The sequence below is a fragment of the Oculina patagonica genome, chromosome 6 (genome assembly GCF_052425735.1).
Source record: "Oculina patagonica isolate OP01 chromosome 6, crgOcupat, whole genome shotgun sequence".
NCBI classification, from domain to species: domain Eukaryota; kingdom Metazoa; phylum Cnidaria; class Anthozoa; order Scleractinia; family Oculinidae; genus Oculina; species Oculina patagonica.
In genome coordinates, this window is record NC_135763.1 from 10,310,544 (window position 1) to 10,317,145 (window position 6,602).

The window sequence follows — 6,602 nt, forward strand, 5'->3', positions numbered from 1 at the left end:
TACACTTAACAATTTCAACGCGTGACTACTGTTAACAAATTGATACTTTTTACGTTTTACGCAAGAAAATGATGTTAATAATAATAATAATATATAATAATAAGAACTTTATTTAAGTGTCTAGTCTTCTAGCTAGCCTTAAGCTTACTAATCGGGGACACTGTTTAAACAAAAATATAATATAAGTGATGTTAGGGCTTCACTTCACACCAGCGAAAGAACTTTTTTAATCCGCTTGCCAGTCAATACGTTCGCGAAAAAAGTGTGAAATGCGTTTGTCTCGACTAGTTTTGTCCAAGATTGTAAAAAATCTGTGGTTGTACAGCGCTTTGCAAGACTCCCAACAAATCTTGACAACCGAACGGAACCTCTACTTAGGTGCTGTCGTCACTTCCTAAATACTTAAGCCTTAAGCCTTAAGTGATTCGTTCTGTTCTACTTGTTCACGTGCGGGGTGTTGCATAGTTTCCAAATCTGCATGATGAAGACATTGTCGAAAACGTGCGGTTTTCCAATTTTTCCAACACATTTTTTTCAATTCCGCGTTGAATTTTAAACTTTTTTATGTACTATTATTATTTCTCTAGAAACCAACCAGTTTTGTAGTATTTTTAATTTCTTAACAGTTGCTAGTGTAGATTCTTGATTCATAAGAAAGGCATTGTTTACAGTTTCCCGGATTTAGGCTGCGGTACCGGTGAGCTGTCCGCCTACCTAGCAGAGCTTGTTGGAGAAGAAGGCAAAGTTGTAGCTGTCGATCCCGGCGAATTTACTGCTGGGGGGTAACCCTGCGATGGACTAGCATCCCATCCAGGGGGGAGTAGCAATACTCCTAGTCGCTTAATGCTACGGAAACCGGGATAAGCTCCGGCTGTATGGGCCTCATGGCTCGGAGACAGACTCACTATCCTTGCGTAAAAAAAGTTCAGGTTTCTTTAAAGCTCAATTAGTCGCACATTGAGGAAATTGTGTTAGCCGGCTTTACGCCATTCTGCGTCTAGGAGCTCGAAATCTTTAAAAGAATTTATTTCCATGCCAAAATTGCGTATGTCTAGAAAAAGTAGTTATGTTATATAGTGAAACAAAGTTTGGAACGCTTTCTATTACACCACGTTGTGTGTACGCTGGCTGTGCTCTTTTTTATTGTTAATTTTTCCTCTTGCATGTATTTATTTATTGTAAAACTCTTCTGGGCACGAAATAAAGATTGTTGTTGTTGTTGTTGTTGTATGTACGCGCTGCACAAACAGCACTGAATTTAAGTTAATTTTACGGTGCCTTCGTTCAGTGTAACAGTACAATCAAACCACATAGCCACTGACATCCGACGAACTAATATGCTTTCTGTATGCGTTAAGAGAAATGAGGTATCACAAAGATTTATTTTCGTCTTGTGTCATTCTAATGAGAGAACATTTCGATAAACAATTAAGTATAAAAATAAGCGAAAATAATCCACGACGTTTCGAACTCATCATGATATCATTATGAAGTAGATATAATTAAATAGCGGTCGAGTTAAGTTTAAATGCAAATAGAGGTGATAGAGTATATGAGAATATTTTAAAAGCAGTGTTTCGAGGTCGATAGCGTTCACAGTGTTAGTGCGTGCGGTATTTAATTAGGTAAATACTTTCGCACGTATCGAGTCCGCCTGCGTGTTACTCTATCACCTCTATTTGCATTTAAACTTAACTCGACCGCTATTTTACTCATATCTACTTGATAATGAACTCATGATGAGTTCGAAACGTCGTGGATTATTTTCGCTTATTCTTGTGTCATTAAGGATAAATCAACGATGTGACCATGAAGTCTACGTAAAACTCGTCAATTCAGTTCTTGACCATCTTTTACTTGCAGTGTTTCAGTAGCTATAATTAACGGTTCACTAAATTTTCGAAAATTTCAAGCTTTATTATTTCTGACATTTCTTCATTAAAGCGTGGCAAACTAATGTCGCAACGTGACTTCAGTTGAGCTATACTAATTTTCCACTGGAGTGAGTTTATCAACATACTACTCCGGAACAAGTTGTTACCGTTCCGTTTAAATGGGACGTGACACTTGCTTGAGCGCTATCGTCACTTCCTAAGTACTTACTTTCAACTTGAAAGTAAGTACTTTGTGCTATTGAACAAAACAAATTACTTAACTGCGTAAGGCTTTTCTTTACCCCCTTTTCTGTTATGCCGTAGCAGCTCAACTTATTTCACCGAGAAATGTAGCTTTTTTTTTGCGAGCGCACAGAGGATTAAAGAGTTTCCAAATCTATGCTTTACTAAAAAAAAATCAGAGCCTTGTCTGCTTGTTTGATCTTACAAAAAGCGTAACAGGTATCGTAACTAAGCAGGGAAAAAGAGTTTTCCTCGTTCTTGAGTGCAGTCGTCATTCAATTCGTGATCGTTAAATTATCAAATCGAGACATTTGTGCTTTGTTTTAGCAGCGGCAAAGAAATGACAGCAACTTGAGGACCTGGATGAAATATATCTGCATCCTTTAATGGGACACGTTTATTCCATGTATACACCCACGACTCTCAGAGGAGGCACAAACTGCAGATCATTATTGGAACATTGCGCGGAAAAGAACATCCTGTCAAATCGCTGCGTAACTTTTTTTCCGTGTACACAAGGGAAGTGCGTAGACTTACTTTAGCGAATCGATGGAGTGACGCACGTAGAAAACAGCTTAAAAAGAGCTAATTCACACGTTGTAGGCAGTAGCTACAGCAAGGCAAGTTTAAAATATTACTTTCACTTTCAGAACTTTCAGCTCTTCAAGTCTTTTCGTCCTTACTGACCAACCGAGAATCAAGAATGTCCGAAGTCAAGCAAGCAGCAGGCTACCAGCAGATATCCGCGCATTTTCAAAGACTAGACGGAAAGAGATTTATTGAAGATGCAAAGCCTTGTCCAGGAGATGCCATCTTGGATTTAGGCTGCGGTACCGGTGAGCTGTCCGCCTACCTAGCAGAACTTGTTGGAGAAGAAGGCAAAGTTGTAGCTGTCGATCCCGACATTGATCGAATTCAAGTGGCCCAGAAATCTCACACGAGTGTAAAGAATCTTGCATTTCTCGAAGGAAGCGCTTCCAACTTTCCAGGAATGGGTTCCGAAAGTTACGACATCATTTTCTGCAACTATGTGATTCACTGGATTCCGGACAAAGAAGAGCTATTCAAGAACATGTTTGGCAGCCTCAAACCAACAGGGAAGATTGCTCTGCAGTACAGTGATCACATGCCCACTTTGTACGACCACGCCTATCGCGAACTGAACCCAGAAAATATCAACCGCATAGAAAACATGCATCACTTTAAATCCAGGTCAGAAGTCGAAAAGATGTGTGTAGCTGCTGGCTTTGATATAGTGAAGAGTTACGACGTGAAGAGAAGCGATCACGTGTTCTAAAACGGCGAAAGCATTCGCAAATATTTCTGGGCGACCACACACGGCGTTTTTGATCCTCAGCTCGTAACGGAAGATAGATTAGCAAGTTTTTGTGATCGGTATTCAAGCGGAGAAGGTGCTCCGTTTAAGTTTTTAGGCGAAGGTGATTTTCAAAGTGCGCTGATAGCAGCTAAGCCAGCTAAACCCATAATAGCAGCATAAAATAAATTAAACGGCTAATTGACGGCAGACATAGATAACAAAAAATGGCCGTGTAATCTGTTGGTATCGATAAATTTTCGGAGACTAAAATGTGTGCATACGTTTGAGCGTTATTTTACTGTACTGAAGAACTTGCGTGTAACCCGATGAAGACATTGTCGAAAAAGCTGGATTTTAATTTTTTTAATAATTTTATACCTTTATATATACAAAATAATCTATGATGTAAATGTTGTCATCAATGTTTCCAATTTCTCGTTGAATTGTATCGATAACATTTAAGAGTGTTGTAAAACTATTCAAGTTATAGTACCATACTATTATTATTTATTTGTATACCAACCAGTTGGAAGTATTTTCATTTTTTTTAACAGTTTCTAGTGTGTAGCTTCTGTAGTGTGACTAGCATTAAAAAGCATTGTTATGGTTTTGTTCTTGAACAATAAAATTCTGTGTTTTTCACTTTACGAGAAAGCAGCATCTTTTAATGTGTTTATAGAATAGTGGCAAATTTGCATCCGTTGTTTGATAAAATGTTTATGTGAAGCCGTGGAACAAAATTTGTCAAAATCAAGCAAGTACTGGCTTGTGCACAGATTAAAGGATATGTAAAAGCCATTGATCAAAGTAATTAGAACTGAAAACGTGCCAGAAACTTCAAAATCGTCGTATATGAAATTGAAATTAAATTAATTCAACCTAGCGTGATTCGATTTGGGTGAAAGAATCCACGACTTCATCTACGATTCACGGTTAAGGCCTGGGAAAGGGAAACTAGGCAATTCCAAAGGCATTCTCGTCCCCATAGCCCTTTCGTTTCTCTTAGCCGGCTGGGCCTTGGCACGAGGAAACGAAGGGCTCTGGGGACACAGAATTTCCAGTCCTAGATTCTAGGACTTCCGGACCTCATGTATGCAGTCATGACGTTTCAAAATAATGTATGAGAGAGTCGTTACGTTTTTGACTTCCGTTTAGGAATTCTTTGTTCCAAACAGCCAATCAAAAAAATTCGAATTAATTCAAAAATCCTATGTCCCCAGAGCCCTCCGTTTTCTCGTGCCAAGTCGGCTAAGAGAAACGAAAGGGCTATGGGGACGAGAATGTTCCAAAGGAACAAAGGGTTAGTCGCCACATGACTGCGTTCTGATTGGTCACATCAGACTCTGGTGACGTCACGAAGTCTTTGAAGTCGATGCGAGCATTTTTCCGCATATCGCCATTATTTGCGCGCATCAACTCTGTGATATATAAGGTTTTTCAGATTTCCATAGCAAGTGCAAGACTAAAATAACATCTATTTGAATCTTGACTGCTGTTGACTGCTGTTGAAAACCAACCAATCACAGCGCAGCCGTGTGCTTTATAAGCTAACGCACAACCAGTCGACCTTATCGCCTGATGAAGACTAGCAGTATGCAGTCGAAACGTTGCGATCTCCATCACACGTGACTACGTCGTGAGACAAACGAAATAATACTTTATTATTGTACTCTACCACGATGAATAACCACAACATTTTTTATGACATTATTTGAATCTTTGTCAAGCGCTTTAGCGACAAATATTGTTAGGGAAGCCGTGCCGAATATGCCGTGTCTTTTCTATAATACAGCTCCAGTAGTCAGGCATTGAGGAAATTTGTATGTGACTCATTACACCATTTTGCTTTCGCGAACTCCAAATCTTTTAAAGAATCCATTTTCTCGCCAAAAATTATTGCGAATGGCTAGAAAAAAAAGTTGTGTTTTATTTTCAACCGTTTTGTGTTTCGTTACATTTTATGTAAGCGCTGCACAAGAAAGAAGCACTTAACCAAACGGTATAGCCACTGGTACGAGTCGAATTAATATGCCTTCTGTATTCCTCAAGCAAAATGCGTTTTTATGAGTAACTGCAGCAGCATAATTGCGTGTTATGCTTGACAACTGTCTTTTTTCCGGTGTTTGACCGGCGTGAAGACATTTGACTCATTGAATGAGCATACCGTTTCTTCAGTTTGAACTAAAGTTACATTTATGGCATTAGCCATGGTTCTTTTACTTTTAACTTGTATGCTTTAGTCAAAATATATGTGTCCGTGCCGTTATTCCCAAAGCCCAGTGTGAAAGCCCGCTTAATACGGAAACGCCGATAATACGGACACTTTTGCGTGTCCCGTTGGTGCCCGTATTAACGGGGTTCCACTGTACAACATTCTACAAAGATTCATCTTTCATTTAGTGTGATTAATCATAATATCAATGATATCACGAAGTCTATAAAGTCAAACACGTCACGATCAATTCATTTAAAAGTTCCTTATCAACTTTATGTCTACAGTGAAACAGCACTTTAAACCCACGCTTAACAGTTCGCTAAATTTCACTGAGGCTTGCATTTCATTTCTTCAGAAGAGCGTGGCAAACTTATGCCACGGGGCGTGACGTCCGTTCAGCTACACCAGTTTCTAAAAATTTTAATCAAATCACCACCGGCATTGGAAAATAAAACACACCGAAGTCTAAGCAACGTAAATTTAATTCACAGTTGTTTTTATGTCTGGACCAATTGAGAACGAGCAGGAGTTTCTTCTGGCTGTTTCGCAATTCAAAAGGTGTTTTAAATTTCTCGACAATTAAAAACGATTTGAAGTTTCTGTGACATTTTATTAAGGAGTTCGAAGTTAAACGGATCCAGCCTTTAATACGCAATTTCCTGTGTGATTCTACCTCGGTTACGGACGTTGAAGCCCAAAGCGTATTGATAAAAAACGTAACTTCTACGAGTCTCTCGTAGCTCAGTTGGTTAGAGCGCCCAACCGGTATCTGGGAGGCCATGGGTTTGATTCTTTGTCCCATGCTCGTGTCATTGTTGAAAAATTCATCTTCATTATTTATCTCCGAGCTTAAAATTTACCATCTTTATTATTTACTAAAGAAATTTTCATACCTTCTTGTTAATGAAATGTCTAAAACAATTAAAGATTGAAGAACCCCTCGAGCGATTCA

The 6,602-nt window shown here is 38.9% G+C and overlaps 1 pseudogene; it reads left to right on the forward strand.

The window, feature by feature from the left end:
- The first annotated feature begins 2,820 nt into the window (after positions 1 to 2,820).
- LOC144657842 (ubiquinone/menaquinone biosynthesis C-methyltransferase UbiE-like) lies at positions 2,821 to 3,615 on the forward strand (annotated as a pseudogene).
- The last annotated feature ends 2,987 nt before the right edge of the window (positions 3,616 to 6,602 follow it).